The sequence below is a fragment of the Parasteatoda tepidariorum genome, chromosome X1 (genome assembly GCF_043381705.1).
Source record: "Parasteatoda tepidariorum isolate YZ-2023 chromosome X1, CAS_Ptep_4.0, whole genome shotgun sequence".
In the NCBI taxonomy this organism is placed as follows: Eukaryota; Metazoa; Arthropoda; class Arachnida; order Araneae; family Theridiidae; genus Parasteatoda; species Parasteatoda tepidariorum.
The window spans coordinates 18,885,995-18,905,005 of record NC_092214.1 but is presented as its reverse complement, the minus strand read 5'-3'; the positions used below and the strand labels follow the sequence as shown (position 1 = coordinate 18,905,005).

The following is a 19,011-nucleotide window of genomic DNA, read 5'->3' as shown; positions in this document are numbered from 1 at the left end:
TTACGAATCATTATATATATATATATATATACATATACACATATGTACATACATATATTCATATACATACATAGATATACATATATAAATAATACTAGCTAAATGCCCGTTCTCTGTACGGAGTGTAGAACATTAAACTATAATATCAATACTAAACAACACAACGAAATTATACACATACTGAAATACATATACCAACACAGTTAATAAGGCTAAAATAAATCCATTTTTTTATATGTTTTTGTTTTTATTCTTGCCGGTAGCTTTACGTTATTAAATTAAGTAAAACTTGTTGATAATACTTCAGCCTTTCAAAATAACTATCAACTGTATTCATTATTTTTTGGAATGATGTTATTGCTCGAAGTCAATTCATGATGGACAAAATTTACAACAATTAAGCGATTTTCTCCGGTACCCATTAAACACCTTTTTTGACATTATCTTTATTAAAACTACACAGAGTTAATGTAGTTTTAATAGGTACCAAATATACTAATTTTATCTACATTAGTATATTTGGTATGGATCAAACTTGCGCTAATTGCCATAATACAAAGAAGTGCTTGTTACCAAAATTATTTAAGCACCATTGGCATCAATAATAGTGCGTCGTTATATATATGTTCTTCCTGAACGATTTAGTACAATATCTCCATTAATTGTGATTTTAAGTATATATCAAATTTTTTATTTGAATTAGTAATATTACTAAAATTAAGCATTATTGGCGTCAATAATAGCATGGCGATTTTTTACTTTCCTTTTCTTTTAAACGTTTTAGTAATAGTTCTCTTTCAAATTTGCTATTTAGTAGTACTGCAATTTTTTTTTTGTTTCAGCTTTAGTACCTATTAATAAATATTAATTAAACATCATTCTCGTCAAAAATAGTAAGGCGAATTTTTGGATTTCTTAAACGAATTAGTACCATTTCTCCATTATCTGCAATTTTTAGTACATAGTTTATTTTTTATTTCAATTAATATCCATTAATAAAATAAATCAAGTATAATTGGTGTCAATAATTGTATTGCAATTTTAGCCTTTCTCCTAAATAATTTAGTATTATTTATCTATTAAATTTGCTTTTCAGTACGTAGCTTATTTTTTCCTTCGAATAAAATTTCTGAATTTAAATTTTTTAGCTTCATAGAAATTAATTTTAAAAGCATATTAGAAAAATTAACACGTGATTTCATATTACTTAAGAAATACTAATTTGCTGACGTAGTCCGTCTATGCTCACATTGATCATTGAGTTTATCAAACATTAAAAAAACATGTATCTAAGAACGTGCATCAAATTCTTTTTTAATTAATGAGAGCTATAACCACGCAAAAATCACTGACTCTATTTTTAAAACCGTCTGCAGTTTCATTTATATTAATCGCGCTAATTCTTAACCAATGAGAAAATTCCATTTTTTGAACGTCACTTCAGAATGATCTAATTGAAATTTTTGAATGATTTTTAGGATTTAGGGCTGTAATTGGCCCTTGTCCAAATTTCAGGAAGATAGAGCCTGGAGTATCAAACAATATTAAGACATAAGACATATGCTTTGCACATAGTTTGTAATTGTTTTAAATTGGTTTTTATGATAACTTTTCCTATGTTGTTTAAATTTTTATTAAAATAAAGGCTGTTTATTCAATTTTTGTTTAAAACACATGTCATTCAAAATTGCTTCAGACCCTAAAATTTGCTTTTCCCAATTCTAGTTCAAGTCAAGTTTTATTGCTTGAGCTAATGACTCACTTAGCATGCATAGATGATCTCGTATATTTAATAGTCATCGATGAGGAAAGTATTGTGGTTGGACAATCCCAGATGAATTCTTCAGTTTTCTTTTTTAAAGATGCTTTTTAGATAAATTCGTTCTTTAATAAAACCTTTTTAAGATTTAGATTAAATAGTATGAACAAATAAAGCGAGAGTATGATTCAGTGCAATTCTAAGAATAGATATAAAAAACAACTAATGTAAATGAACAAGAAGTTAGATAAAATTCGTATTAAAAAGTAAACAAAAATGACGAAATAAAGGAAATAAAAAACCACCTTCAAAAAAGCATGTTTTAAAATTGCTATTTTAGATCACGGAGAAAGGCTACTTTTCATGATTAAATAAAAAACTCAGTATTGTAGCATTTGATATGAATAAAAGAAAAAAAATTTAAAAACAATTCTAGACTTTTTTACAATACGTAAGGTGTAAATGTTTCCTTTTTACACTAATTATATGAAATGTTGGAAATTTTAAAAAAAAAGTTAAACAGCTAATTAAAATGTTAATGTAAAATTAGCTGATTAAATGTAAAAAAAGTTAAGCAGGATAATTAAAATGTTTAAGACAAAATTACAATGATGATTAACTGCAAAAGAGAGAAAGTTGTGATCGCCTTATTGCGATGACTGGTTACCCATTAGTCTGTTTTTTTCCCCTGATGGATAGACTTTTATAAATGCCACAACATTTCAAGTCATGAGTTGTAAAACATTCAATAATTGTGTTTGTCCATTTGTCGTCCAATGAGCTGGAGTGGTTTTCAATTCCAGACAATAAACTTTTCATAAAACGCCCCCTAACTCTTTTTTTCAGCATTCATGTTAACATTAAAATCACCGGTAAGACTGTAAGTATGAATAAGATAATCATATAAAGGAAACACAATATTACGTAAAAAGAATAAAAATGCACGTTGGTCAAAATAAAAAGAAAAAACTCAGTCTGGAAAGCAATTCCAAGAAGTTCCAGAATTAGTTATTTTTTTTGTAATTAATCTCGTTGTGCTGTTTTTCTTAATACTTATGTTAACCTGATTTTTTTTATGACTTGTACTAATCTTTATTTATGATTATGGTGCTGACGAAAAGTATGTGGATATGAAAAACCTAGAGCGATTTACCCCATTTCATAACTATAACAGTACCTTAAGACCATCAGAATAGTTTAATATTTTTGCTGATGATGTCATTGAACACGAGACTATACATTTCGAAATTAAAAATTTTGTTCTGAATGTGTCAGTAAAGAATAATATTAATGATCCTGTGTGTAATTTATAAGCTTTGTTTTCTACAGATTTGCAGCAGAGTAATTAACGCAAAAATTGTGATCGGACAAAAGGGTTATGAAAAAAACATTTGAGAATAAATCAATAAAGGTAAAATAGGAAAATGATGAAAAAAACTATGATGTAAAATACATAAATATCCCAAAACATCAAGAAATATTTTTTTCAAAATGCTTCACCAAAGGAAGGCGTTATTTAAAAAAAATGGTATAATACGAAGGAATCACGTAAATACTGTTTCTTTCACATATTAATAAGTAAAAAGCTAACAATATCATTATTTAATTCATTACATTTTAATATTTCAGTTAAAAATGATACAATTGAAAAGCGTCTGAAAAAAATAATAGCATTTTTAAAATACGTTAATTAGAATGTTTAGGAAAGCTTTAGTTGTTAGGAAAGCTTTAGTTGTTTTTATAAGAAACAGAAAAGTCTGTTCCTTGTTGAACCATAATACCGGTATTATGAACGTCTGTAACCTTTATAAGGTGTTAAAATGAATCATTTCCGTTCAAGTCGAATCACAGTATCGTAACAAAAAAGTATAATAATATGGTTCAAAGTAGCACCAGATGAAGATTGAAACAAATTTTGAATGATTTATTTCATACCCAAAAATTTATAACGGTGTGGAAATTTTGTTTATATCGTTCTCCGCACTTTTTCAATATGTTTAGATGTTTTTTAGATATTATCGAGTACTTTAATATCTTTTTATTTACTATCTAGATGGTTTATTATCAACAACATTATCTAAATCGATAAGTAAACTAACTAAAACCGCAACTGAGCTAATTGCAATAATTAAGGATTCATCAATTAATTGATTTATCTTGAATCGGCTAAATTTGTTATGAATTTTTAAAATTAGATTTATCAGATAAATATTAAAAATTAATAAGACAGAAAGAAAAGTTATAAGAAAAACATTAAATGAATAAAAAAATTAGAGTTAAGGTATAAGTAGGCCATTTTTTTTTTCAAAGCCATCAAGAGAGAACGCCAAATACGGCGATTTCTAACAATTCGAGAGTAACCTTAGAAAAGGCCTCGTGCGTTCTGGAGTAAGAGTAGTCACGTGGCGGGTATTCTTTGCTGGGTAGGTATGATAAATTTTGAAAGAATGAGACAGATGCGATAGAATATATGGAGCATTTAATATACGTCAGCGCGTGGCTCCCTTCTTCCTTCAAAAAAGAACTCTTGGAATCATTTCAGTTCAATACCTTTCTTACATCCCCCCATATCCTCCGGGACTCTTAAGAAATCGTAATCAATACAATTGTGACTTTTTATCCTCCCCTAGCTCTTTCCCGCCATTTATGTCACAAATCCACAATTTCAATTCGAAAGCGTTGCTCTGAATTTTGTAGCATGTAGAAAAATATTATTGTCCACATTTGATTCACCTTAATTTGTAGCTAAGTTTAACCATGTTAACATAACTTGAATATACGAGTCTATAGTTCAATTTGATTGAATTCAATTTAACATCTTGTTAAGTTTGCAACTGTTTGGTATAAATAATTTAAAAATGAATAAATCAAACATGGATATGAGTTTGAAAATAAATAAAAATGAGAATAATTTTAGTCTCTTTAATATTATTTTATACGTAATCGTATGCATAAAATTATTTTTTTTTCCTGTAGAAATTATGTGGAACATAATCACTTCATCTTCTTCATAATCATTTTTTTGAGTAGTAGAACCTATGGCTGCCAAATTTTCACCTTTTTTGGTAAAATGCCTTTTTGTGTTATTTTAATTTTATGTTCCTTTTGTTTTTTTAAATTTGATTTTAAGTTTATTTTTCTACACCACTTCACGTAAAAAGATTCAAAAGTTTATATGAAACCCACTTAGTTCCAGCTCTCTCATGGTGAGGCTGGAACGCGGTCGTTTTTTAAAATGGTGACAAAACTACTAAACATTTCGAAAGCTTTAGTTTTTAACTGTTTAACCACTCTAAAATATTTAGCAAAAAGCGTGGTAGTTGGTAGTCCTTAAAAAGCCTAGTAGTTCACTAATTTATGCATACATTAAATACATGAGGGTTAAATATATGAGTATTACCTCACTTATTTAATTTAGAAAATGTTTGTTCAAATGAGAAAAAGTAATTATCAGTGATGAGGTGAAGATTTTATAGATAAGAACGAAAAAAAACACAAATTTGCTATTAATGATTTAATTGCATCAATCAATTGAATTATTAATTGCATCAACATTTTCTTAAATACATATATTCAGAATTTCATATATTTGTAATATACATTAAACCTATTTTGAAATATGAAAATTCGCATTTTTGAAAACATTTTTTGCAGTCATGTTTTATACTTTCAAATACAAAGACCTGTATATTACAAAGATTGGGAAAGGCGATAAGAAAACTTTTATCCAATTTAACCCTTTACATAATTCCTGCTATTCAGTTTTATTTGTGAATACTTTACTCTTTTAGTCTTGTTCGTGTATCGTTTCTTTGAAAATGAGTTCCCTCTCATCTGATGCATTGGAAGTAAAAGAAATATATTTTGAAATATAACTCTCACAAAAAATTCAATAAAAATTATAAATAAGCAAATTTTAAATTTAGAAATTTTGAAAAACTTCAACAACCCAAAAATTAGGTTTGGAATCCTCCCATTAAAAGAAAAATGAATAGTTTTATTAAAATTTTTTGATTTTTTTTCCTTATGAAAATAATACATTAATGCATTTCTAAGAAAAATATGGAATGTCAAGACGAGTGTTATTTAAAGACAGATAACATAATCAAATTTTATGTGGCCTAAAATTACTGTATAATAACTAATTTAAAATATTAGTTATCAAAGGAACCAAAAATTATTTAAACAGATTATAAGCAGAAAAAAATAAGTAGTTTGCAAAGTTCATTTTAACAGATCATAAAAACTATAACATTCACATAATCAATTCAATCTACAAATAACATTTCCCCGCCAACTCTTAAAATAATAATAAGAAAAAAAAAGAAAAAGAAAAAAAAAACAGTTAATCCCAGAATGCTTTATAGAGTAAAAAAAGTATCTTTTATAAGCTTAGCATCTAATTTTCCGAAACCTTTGAAATTTTAGAAAAAGGCCAGGATTTAATTAATCCAAGTGAGGGAAGGAAATTGGAGACCCCTCGGCTATTGACAGTACCAGAACAGTAGCGGAAGCCGTTTCAGTTAAGTTTTCTTTCAGAATTGGGGGGGGGGATGTCAGGGAAGTATAAAATAAATCGGGTGATCGGAGAGGAGGGTACAGGGTGTACAAGGAGTGATACCGTATTTGTGTTGAGTAGCTGATACGCTCAAGTTGGTGCGCGCGTCGGATCGGTCGACACATACGGAAACAGCTGAGAACGACAACACAGGTGTTAAAGAGCGCATTCTACACACTACAACATACAATGCACTCGCTGAATTGAGAAGTTAGAGGAAAAACTACATCACCAAACGCGGTTCCTCGAAATGCGGAGAAATTAAATACTGATGACAAAGCTGCGTCTGAATATTGAAAGAAATCTGTTAGACATGTTTTCATTTGCTTTGAAGCTTTATATCTTGGAAGAATGGAGGGAAAAATTATGATGGGAATTCAGAAAAATACTGAGATTGGGATTATAATGAGTTTTTGCATTGATATAAATTTAGACAAAAACTAAGTCTAGTTTTAATATTTTCAAGTCCCGTATGTTTTCTATATATATAAATAATAAATAAATAAATAAAAACTTAATGAGCAACGAAAATTTTTTTGTCACTAAAATGCATTATAATAAATTACTAACACTTTATCATCATTGATTGATAGTCTATTAACGATTTGATTTCAATCTCAGTATTTTAGTGATTTTATTATTTCCGTTGCACTAGTTATACACTGTAAAATCTGTGGGGTAAATCTTTCTGAATATGATGTTAAACAAACCAAAAATTATGCGGAGGCGCATTTTATTACAAGCTAACACCAAATCGAGCATTCATATACAATTTAAAGGGTGTAATTTAAATCTAAACACTTAAAATTGAATATGATTACACCAATTCTCGAAATTTCGCACCATGCCGTACACGCTGTTTGCGCGCTTTGAATATCCTTAATAGTTTGCTGTCCTCAGCAAAAACGAAAGGCAGTCGTTAAAATGTGTATAGTCGTGTAATTAAAATAATTTTATTATAGTTTTTAAATCTATAAACTGGATTAAATGATTTTATAATGCATAATTTCGATCCGGTTCCGTTCTGTTAAGCCTAGCTCGAATTCGTCTTTCTCTGTGCTACACGTATGTTTGATTGACACATTAATTTTATTTTACGAATTAGTAAATAGTATATGCATTCAAAATAAATGATTCTTACCTTATATTGTATAGTAGTAAAAACAACGTTTACTGTATAAATTTTAGTAACAAAAATGGTGGGGGCTACTTTACTTTAAGCAATGTAAAGAACATTCTTGGTGTAGTGGATCCACGGTAAGACGTTTCACTACATTACTTTGTTGTAATGTAATTGCCCCCCTTTTAGTTGTTGAGATACACAATTTTCACAGTGTAAACCAAGGGATTATTTGTGACGATTTTAACATAGTTAGTTTTAACAGAGGAATCTGATCAGAGTATAAAGATAAACACGTTATCGTGGTGGGAAATCTAGCCACCTTTGTGTTACAAAAATAAAAAAATAAATAAAAAATAAATGAAAAAAATAAACTAGAAAAAAAGGAAAACCTCTAATTGTCATCTTTACCAATAGTTGCCTTTATTACAGTCGGTGAACAGTTTATTTAAGTAGTTGATTTTAGGCAATAATGTTTATTTCCCTAACTTTGCAATTTTGAATCAGGGGAGTATAAAACTAACCAAGCAACCAACGAATTCTCTTTCTTGAAGCACTAAGTAGACCACAACTCGCATTTGTGAGGAAAATCTTCCAAGGTTAACCCGACTTAAATGATGGGATTGCAGACATGTTCCATCTACTTCTAGAGATAGCATTTTAGTCGGCATTGTAGTTGATGCGAGGTAGGAATATTGTAAGAATTAACCAGGTATCTTTAGAGTTTGAATCTGGGTTACTTTTAAGAACAAACACTTTATATTCTAAATCATTCCAACTAGTTGTAAATAAATGGTTATTTTCAAGAGAGAAATATAATGATATTGAAATAAATACGATTTTTATTGAAGCTTCGAGCTTTAGAGATTTGAGTTTAAATAAAAACATTAGGCTAACTGCTTAAAAGATAAGAGTCTCTACTACTACATAAACTGTGCAGTTTTACTTAAAATTATGGCAAATAAAAAGAAACACAATGAACAACATGCAAAGCAGAAATAGTTTTTTTTACAAAATAGAAATATGTTATACAAACGTACGGAAACAATTATTACAACTGAAAAATAAAATGATAAAAAAACATAATTTTCTAATTAATGAAGGCTAATTTTTTCTGAAGAACACTGTTTCTTAAATTTTTAAAAACATACTTTTTAGCAATACACAGAACCATATTAAATGCATTTATTATGAGTTGGTAATAGGTTTTAACTACAGGGGTTGAACAAAATGATTTAAACACTTCTTCGCTAACTTATTTTTTTAAAAATTTTTAAAGAAATACTTAGAGAATTGTTTTAGAACTTTAGAAGAGTTTAGGTCATGCAATTCCTCGTACATATCAAATAAGTTTAAATCTTTCAGAGGTTTGAGGGACTGGTAATAAATAACAAACGAAAAAGAATGTTTTTGAGCACCCTGTGAAAAACAATATAGCTATAAACTTGTAACTTATTGCATGTAATAACCAACGTAAGTGACATAACTGCGCAAAATTTTGTAAACCTAGCTTAATTATTCAGAAAGATGTGGTCATTTTTCTAAAAAGAATTTTTGACTTACGTTTTCTTACTTTAACTGCTGAAATATTCAATAAAAGTAAACAAAAGGTTTAGAGTAATTTTTAATTAATAATAAATATATCCTTTTAAAATTTAAAAAAGAAATTCGTTAAAAATTGCACAAGATACGAGAATTCAAAGTAAATCTTTCATACTGCGCATGCGCAAAAAAATATAAACATATTTTTCGTAATTTTGTTTAGAACCATATTTAGTAACTTATAAAAAAAGTCTTATTTGAATATCTTGAAAATTTAAAAAGTTTTTAGCACATTTCTAAGTAGCTTTAGTACGTTTTTCTTTTTTTTATTGTTGAAAACTTTAAATGATAAGGGATTTTCCACAAAAACCATTTTGTAATGCGAAACAAAATTTAATTGCAAATGATAATACTCTAAAATGATGGTCTGGACAACAGGATGTGATGGTTATAGGAAATAAAACATAATTTAATAGAATGTGGTCCTATATAAGACCGATTTCATTTTTAATAAAGTTTCCTTAATAATAATGTAACAAAATTAAATATTTGATAAGCCCCTTAGCATTGAAAGATCTCTTTCCAAATTAACGACAACTAATTAGAAAATTGCTTGAAACTTTTTAAATTTTCTAGATATTCTTATCGGATTTTTTTAGAAGTTATCAAATGCGATTCGAAACAAATTTATGAAATTTTTTTAATGTTTACCGAGCAGGTGCGGTAAGACAGGATTTTTTAAAATGCTCTTATCTTGCTCAACTTTTTATCTATTTTGTTTCTAATTTTAAAATGATATTTTCATCATTCATTAAAAATTACTCTAAAAATTTTGTTTTACTTCACAGAATATTTCAGCATTTATAGTAAGAAAACGAAAGTAAAAAAAAAAATTTTTTTTCTTTTTTTTTTCCATTTCTTTAAGAATATTTAAGCTAGATTTACAAAATTTTGTGCAGTTATTGCAAACCATAACCACCGTAATTGACATAAGTTACAAGCATGTATTGCTCGGCATATGGTACTCAAAAACATTATTTTTCGCTCGTAATTTATTGCATATTCTTCAGGTCGTTAAAAGCTTTTAATTTAATAGATATGTTTGAGAAATCGCATGACCTAAACACTTCCAAATTTTTAAAATAGTTCTCCAAGTCTTTCTTGAGAAATATCAAAAAATGAGTTTGAACAGAAAATAAATTAAAACTATCAATTTAATTTATGTCAAAAGAAGTTTAATAAGCTCATTGATTTTGAATTAAATTTTACATCTGATTTGTCCTATATTATTTTAAAACATTGCTGCCAAATGTAGTAAATTACCATGAATAAATTCAGATATCTTTCTTCAATAAAAGACTCAGACTTTGAGAAGTCCACTTGGAGTTTGACAATTTAAAAACTGTCTTAAAGAATTATTTCTACTCTTCAAACTCCTTACGTAATTAGATTCATTTGCTTTTCGGCATTTCTTTTGTTCACACGAACATTTAAAAAGGTAAGAGTGTTTGAATCCAAATTTTAAGCAAAAATACTTATTTGAATAAGAAACTTTTTATCTTTATTATTTATGATGAAAATAATCATAGAAAAGAGATAATAATAAATCATATAGTTTTTTATGCAGAGTATATTAACTATTAATACCTATCATTACTCTGTTAAAAATTAAAGTTTTATGAAACATTTTGCACATCACAAAATTATAATTATTATAAAATAAATACAAATATGCATTTTTTTCGTCTTATTAACTGATTAAATATTTAAAAGTTTCAGTAACGCTGACACTTGCGATTTTAATTCTTTTTTTAAAACTAAATAAGATGACAATTTTTTTTTAAAGAATGACTTAGGACACAAAGTGAAGAGCTTTATTAAACATGTTAATGTGATATTTTGAAAAACCAAAGTTTTCAGAATGTGTTAATAGCGTCGGTTAGTGTTAAGCATTAATTTTTTTTATGAGCTTCTAATTGAACAATGTGTTCAAGCGTTATTTAGGCTGATTTTATACATTCAATAGGAGAGGACGACATAATAGAAACCTGCAAAACATAAGGAATTTTTAATGAATTTTGCAACATTTTTTTTAAACTTAATTTTTTTTTCAATCTTATTTTACACATTTTAATCTTTATTTTATGATGTTACAACATACAAAAATTTAAAAAAGTAGCTCTTATATAATACAATGCTCATAATTTATTTTTTAAAATTATCCATTACTTACTGTACTCATAAGTTAAAATAAATCCATTCGAATTTGATTTTTTTTAAAACCTACATGAATACAATTTTTGTTGCAACGTAGCATTTTTAAAAAATATTTTTTTCACAAAATGGTAGTGTTTTGAAAAAAATTCAAAAGAAACTTTGTGGATTGCCCTAAAGCAGTCAATCCAATTAAAAGAACCTAAAGCAGTCAACCCAATTAAAAAAACATATATGCAACGAAAACTATTGTCAAAATTTGAAGTAAATCTGTAGAACTAGTTAGATATACAGCAAGTTTTGAAAGTAAATTACGTTTGTGATCTGTATAAAATTTGCGGTTAACTATAGTGCATCAATACCAGGAGATAACTTAAAAAAATCTCAAGTCTAGCCCTCTTTTTGTCGATCATGTGACACCTTATATACTTTTGGAGTAGTATACAAAATTCTGCTGCCATCTTCATTTCGAGCATATTCCTTGGCTGTTGTGTCTCCATTTGTTTCCAATTGAAACTGTTGTCAAAACTGTCGATAGCACTTTGCAACCATCACTAAGTAAATCATAATTTTAGCTCTTTTTTATAGAAAACACCATTAATTCCTTTTAGTACATAATTTAAGCAAACTGCTTTAATTAAATAGTTAAAATGATAGTTTTTTACTTAAGTGCTTTGATAGGAGTGAGTAAATTCATCAATCAGCTGAGTGCACAAGTTAATTTCTTTATACATGTCTACAACACTGCGCATGACATATTATGGTTTAACTTTTAAGTTTTCACAGAAATCAATTCAATATTTTGGTAAAAAGATCTTAAAAGGATAAACTATCAAAAAGTAAAATTTGTTTTTCATTTTTGAAAATTTTACTGCGTCGTTCCCCCTTAAGGTTGTTTTTAAAAACATTCTAAGACATACTTGTACCAAAATCGTTCCGTACGCTTTAAAGCTTGTTCTTTTATTAAGATTATATTATCAATAAAGTTTTATTATGTAATAAGAAAAGTTTTCAATCGTTTTAATAAATAAATTTTAAATACAAAAAACAGAAACCTATAAATATTGAAAAAAATGTGTTTTTAGATTTTTTTCTTCATTTAATCAGGAATACAATATTTTACTATATGAGTAAAAAAAAGTTCTTGAAAGTATCCTAAAAAAAAAAAGAATTGTTCCTCTGTCAAAATTGTATTCATTTTGGTTATTTTATAAATAAACCTTGAAAAAAAGCTTTCAGAATACAATCATGTTTCACACTTTTTCTAGGTTTCGTGAGGAGGAGGGGAAAAAAACAGGAAGCTATTGATTATGAAAATACAAAATAATTCTAAGAAACTCAAAGGCAGTTTTGTTAGAATATAGAAGTTCTTAAAGATTCTTGAAAATTCATTATTTATACAGTAGCTCATCAGCTCAAAAGATTAAAAGCTGTAGCCCAGATGTAATAAAATGCTTTGATAAAAGCACCGTAATAAATGCATCGTGTGTGTCTAAACACAGTGCAACGTATTTTGGTTTAGTCTAAACATATTTCTAAACAACTGATTAATTAAGTATAGTTTTGCAAATAAAACTCATTCGCATAATCAACAATTTTTTTTGTTCAATTAGTATAAAAATTATCGTATTAATATAACTAAAATCATGCATTGCTGCTTAATATTTAAAATATTAATTGCGATCTATAACATATCTAATATTTAGGTAAAAATGAATCAATAATTAGGTAACAATAAAACAAAATCTCTTGATATTTAGGTAGGCAGAAAATGAACTCCAATTCAATGTGTAAAAGCTTGGATAACGTCACCTGGTGAGTCGCGTGGCTTACGTGTGGTTCCCAAGGCAAAAAGGGGAAGAAATCAACAGAGGGGAGAATCTCCCCGATCCCGTCATTTGCATCAGCGAGCATTTCTGTCTCCCTCATTTACGAGAGAATCCCATATGGTAAACTTGAGATTGTTCTACTCAATATGCAAGTATTCCGTTTGATGATAAAGCGTTCCATTGAGAAAAGAATGATTTATAACGAGGAATTCTTTTATTTAATGATGTCCCAAGACAACCATTTTAAGCAAAGTTTGCAAAATACTGTTCATAAGAGTAGAAAGCTTTTGCTTCTGTTATCAAGCTTTAGTTTCATAAGGAGATATGTATAATTTATGGACTGTTTAAGTTTGTTTATTTTTAATGAAGTAGATAAATTCACACGAACTGAAAAAGGAGGAATCCCCTCGGTATGTGAAATTCGATGACATGGAAATATCTTTTTCCTTTATCATTTCTTTGAAATGGAAATTTTCCAATCTTTTCAAGACTTAAGTAATCTTTTCTGACAGCAATGAAATTCCTTTAAATAATTTTTTTGAAACCAATTTAATTTTATTCATGTTACGTAAATAATTTTGTAATGTTTATAATTTTTTGTTTTCAGTGCATAATTTTTATATATATTTCTAACTCTCTTTCTCATGCTCATATTTGCGAAATTTTTATGTTTGAGAGTTGTGTTGCAGATGATCTTATAATATTTTAATATCTTTCAGTACTAACATTTAAAGTATATATAAAAAAACGGACTTAGCAAATTAAAAGTCTGAAATCAGAAAGTAAAACTTTTTTTATTCTAAGAATCTTAACTACATACATTAAGAGTGGTCATTACGAAACAACGAAAAATTATTAAAATTTGTAAAAAATAGAGAAAAATGTTTAAAAAGGTATAAATGTAACACAAAATTTAGTTGAGACGTAGCTTAAAAACTGCTCCCATAGGTAATTGAGAAAGTAAGATTTTACTGTTATTTTATTTTCTATACATGCCCTTGACGCTCAAACATCGCTTAAATAACATTTTTATGACCAACTTACTTTGCGATTTCACACCAATTACCAGGTACACAAAAATATTGCGACCTACTTTAGAAAATGGAATTTGTATCAATAAAACAAAACTTTAATCACAAAACGCTAAAACAAACTGTTATTGTCGCATGAGGATATTAAGTATAATGTACTCTAAATATATAACTCCAGTGCTTTCAAGTTATGAAATAGAGAAGGCAAAAACAAAAACAAAATTTATTTCTCAAAATTGTATCGAAAACTAATAATCAGAAACAGTTTAGAATTAGTTTTGGTAAGAATTTTTTTAAAAAAAAGAGCTAAGTAAGATTCTTCTTTATGAAGAATAGTAAACAAAATTTAAATAAATTTGAGGATATTTTTTTATGTTATATTTTTTGGAATTTAAAAAAAAACTAAACGTATTAAAAAATTTATACTATTGCATTGGGAAATTTCAAAATATTTTTGATAGAGAATTGATAATAAATAAATTTACAAAAATTGTTTTTAAAAAAATTATTTAAAAAATGCTCACTTTTCATATTAAAGTGAACTAAACTGAACTAAGTATTTTTAGTTGATTTAATTCATAAATTGAGAGGAAAATAAATAAACTAAAACTGAAATAATCAAAAATAAAAAGAAAATCTGGTAACATTTTTATTACTGCCTTTAAATGATTTGAAATTTTCCCTTTGAGTGGATTTCAGCAGTTTTCGAATAGTAAAACTGAAGCATCACTAATTTCTTAATGATCCTTCAGTTTTTATTTGTGCATTATACGTTATTAAAAAACTTAATTTGCTCGTATTTTAAACATTCACTTCATGCAAAATATATATCAATACATATTCAACAAATTTAGTAACTTAAAATTAAAACCAATGATTTTTTTTATAACAAAAGCAAAATATAAAAAGAAATATTTGATTAAAAAGACTAAAATGTACTGATATAAAAAGTAGTAAATCATATAATATTTAATTTGAAAAACGACCTTATTTCGTTAGCGGGATTCAAGGTCATTCAAGACACTAACTCACAACGATATAGCATGAAGTTGACCAAACGTAACACAACCACTTACATTGATTTTTTTTAACTCTTAAAGTGTGACTAATGTCATGGGCAAGAACTAAATATCTCTTTTAGAACATACTGCAATACGAAAAAGATTTCAGTTTTCGGATGACTAGGTAATGCACTTTTAATATATATACTAAAAATGTACTAAATATATATGCATTGGCCATATGGAAATGGAATGACAGGTTAGCTATAAGAAACAACTTGAATGGTTGTAAGGAATGAATTTTATGAATATGTAAAAAGGATCAAATATCCAATATATAGTTAGGGTAAGTTTAGATTAGATGATCACAGAGGAGAGTTGGCATTTTTAAACATCTCCTATATTGTTAAATATAATGCAGCAGATACAAATTGCACTTTTAATATATATACTAAAAATGTACTAAATATATATACATTGGCCATATGGAAATGGAATGACAGGTTAACTATAAGAAACAACTTGAAAGGTTGTAAGGAATGAATTTTATGAATATGTAAAAAGGATCAAATATCCAATATATAGTTAGGGTAAGTCTAGATTAGATGGTCACCGAGGAGAGTTGGCATTTTTAAATATCTCCTATATTGTTAAATATAATGCAGCAGATACAGTCTCACGAGAAGTTGTTAACTTGTTTACCAATTTAAACAAAGAATTGCTTAACAAAAAGTAATTAAAATTTTAATGTTTATTTTATTTAGGGGTCAAATATTTATCGTATTCTGTTGTTTTTCAATGAGGGGGTCATATTTTTTTCCAACTAGCTGGACCTCTAAAACACATATGTATTCAAATCTTTGTTCCTGATTAAAAAGCAGAGAAATGTTACAATGGAGTGACGCTATAAATTCAGTGACCATCTGATTATCAGCTTTAAAAGAGATGGGTACATAAAATCGAGGAGAGATTGCCACTTTTCTTTAATACTTATTAAAATGTCAATAATCGTAGGATTCTTAAAAATTTAAAAATATGTTGCAATAATAGGAAGTATTTTATTTAATTAATTTTAACCGCAACGCTCAATATTTCCAAATAAATAAATCTACCTACGAAATCTTTGGGTACGTTAATGGCTTCTGTTTGGTTTCGTTTCGTATTATAACGATGGAAGCTAATAAAAATAAGTCTTTAGCTTTTTTATTACAAAATTGTAACTACTTTTTTAAGTTTTTGAGGACCGATGGAACCCTGCATATTATATTCTAATTCTATTGACCTAATATATTATTCAATCAAACCTTTTGCCCTACTCAACAGAACCTTACATATTAACCGATTTTACACACTCGGAATACAATACCACAACTAAAAATGATTGCTAGATGCTGCTGCGTGCAATCGTTCCATGAAACATACTTTGCGAAAAATTTGTTTCGGAAGTGATTGATTAAATCTGTATATTATTCGATTTTGCTTACTAGATTCATTTTACTTATTTTTCAAAGATATATTTCATTCCTTATTGCTAATTCTAACGTTTCATGGTTAACTGTATGAAATGTGTAATTTTTCCTATTTTAAATCCGGTTTTTCTTTATCGTATTTGATGGTCATCTCATCTCGACATTATGGAGAGATGGCCACTTGTTAGTTTTATTTCAAATTTTTTTTAAATATTTAATTCTCAATATTCCATTAAAATTTGCACAAAGTATGTTTAGTACATGTATGAGGATTTAATATATGCATTAACAATTATTGTATCTCGATTCTAAGTATTTTTATTTTAATTTGAAAAAAACTTTAGCCATCTATTTATGATTTATCATATATTTTATATATATCTACAACCATTACTTTTGTTCAGAATATGTAAGACAGCATCAGTTTTCTAAAAAAAGTATTAAGTTTATGACATTTTAATTACAAAAATAATAATTTCAGTTTGAAGTAAAATTACAAATTTCAAATTTTTTTTAGTGATATGAGTTATTGCTTCAGCTCAGAGTAAAGATTTCATTTCAGGGGATTTAGTGTAGATTAAACATTTATATCGGAAGCTATTTAAAAACAAAGATAGCTTTTTTAAGTTAAAATAATTTTTAATTTTAATAATGCATAAAAAATAAAGAAATATTTACAGATGAATATATGTTACTGTGAATTATCTTTCTAGATAATGTCGACTTTCATCGGTGAATGTCAACAATCACATAGTCACTTAGGTGAATGTCAGAAATATTTGTTATATCCGATTTGATATCAATTTATTCGTTGATATTATTATATTTATTCGATATTATAATGTCTGAGGATATATTATAATATATGAAGATAGATTAGGAGAAACATCAGTGTTCGGAGTACCGGTTAAATGCATACTGGGCAGTGGCACTTAACCTTAAAAAACATTGATGAAGAGCATACCGGGCAGTGGCACTGAACCATAAAAACATTGATGTAGGGCATACCGGGCAAATGCATACCGTTTGGTGGCACTTCACTTTATATATTTCTGACATTTACCATAGCGACTATGTGATTGTTAACATTCACCGGTGGAAGTCAATAACTACCTATAACTGTCATTCACAGCAACATATACATAAAAGCTTTAAGGCATTAAATACATTTCGTAACTTCATGAGCGCGAAATAACGGAAGATCATTATTATCATTTGTAAACAGAAGAAATCATAATTAAAAAAAGTACTGTAGTTTGAATATCTAGTACTTAATACTTAAAAACGTATTATAAAAATTTTAAAATATATGTTGAAATTAATACTTTTTGTAAAGAGAAAAAAAAAATCTTTAGAAGTGATCCACTGCACGAATCGAACGTCATTGTCAGGCAGGTGTTCAACCAATGTCACTGCATCGTTAATTATTTGACGATGTAGCTAATTTCTAAAGTGTGCTTCGATTTTTAAAACCTCTATTCTCGGAAAAGTCTGGTACTTTATTATTTTAAGGGGCAAATACCCTTAAGATATACCAAGTTCCGAGTCGTGCCCTATCCTCCGTGTTCGTAACAAACAGGGAATAAGGGAGGTGTTAAAATCCCAAGACTCGTATATTTGACCCGCCTTTGTGACACATTGCGTGTCCAGCGAGAGAGTATTATATTTGAACAGGAAATAAAATACACATTCTCCGTGCCAAATTTTTTCCCACAATTTCACCGATGGAATTCAATACACTGGGATGTATTCCGGATTGAGGTTTATATATTTTTCTGCAATGCACCACGCAGAAAGAAATAATTGTTTGTAACAACTGTCACTTTTCTGCTGGAGAACATATGTCATAATTCCTATGGGAACCATACATTAAATGATATATTTTGAGGCTTCATAAAATCAGTTTTTTTTTATTGAACATTTATAGCCAAGATAACTTTCGTTAAAATTGTCGAACATTTGGAACTTTTTAAACTTTTTATCTATTCATCCTGTTTTATGTAATGGATATTGTAATGGGATACATGAGAGCAACTGAAGAAAAAATGTTCCCCCACAATTTAACTAATGAAATTTGATACGCCGAGATCTATTTCAGATCCTTTCCCAAAACGGGCCTGAATAGCGAAAAATGATTATGTCTAAATGATTTGCAAACTGATCTGGCACAGGGAAAAAGGATTATTTGAAACTTCTGTCATTATATAATGTGACAGCATATTTCATGTTTCCGATGAGAACTATATTCAAAATTAGGTGTTTTTCTGATATCAAGAAATAATTTTTATTTAGTTTTTTTAACAGTACATAAAGAATTATGTACATATTTGTACTCTTGTGTGCATCTGAGTATTTGAAAATCGCATAGTTTGATTCAAAACCTTTTATTTACATTTTTGTGGATAAAAATGTTTTTAAATTCTTTTTTAGAATGCCCCAAGAATTTAGAAAATGTAGGATTTCTAAACCAGAACAAATTTTAAAATGT

The 19,011-nt window shown here is 27.7% G+C and overlaps 1 protein-coding gene across 3 annotated transcripts in view; it reads right to left on the bottom strand.

Moving 5' to 3' along the window:
* LOC107443983 (protein kinase C-binding protein NELL2) overlaps positions 1–19,011 on the bottom strand; it is a 119,722-nt gene that overhangs the window by 36,821 nt on the left and 63,890 nt on the right. The window lies entirely within an intron of this gene.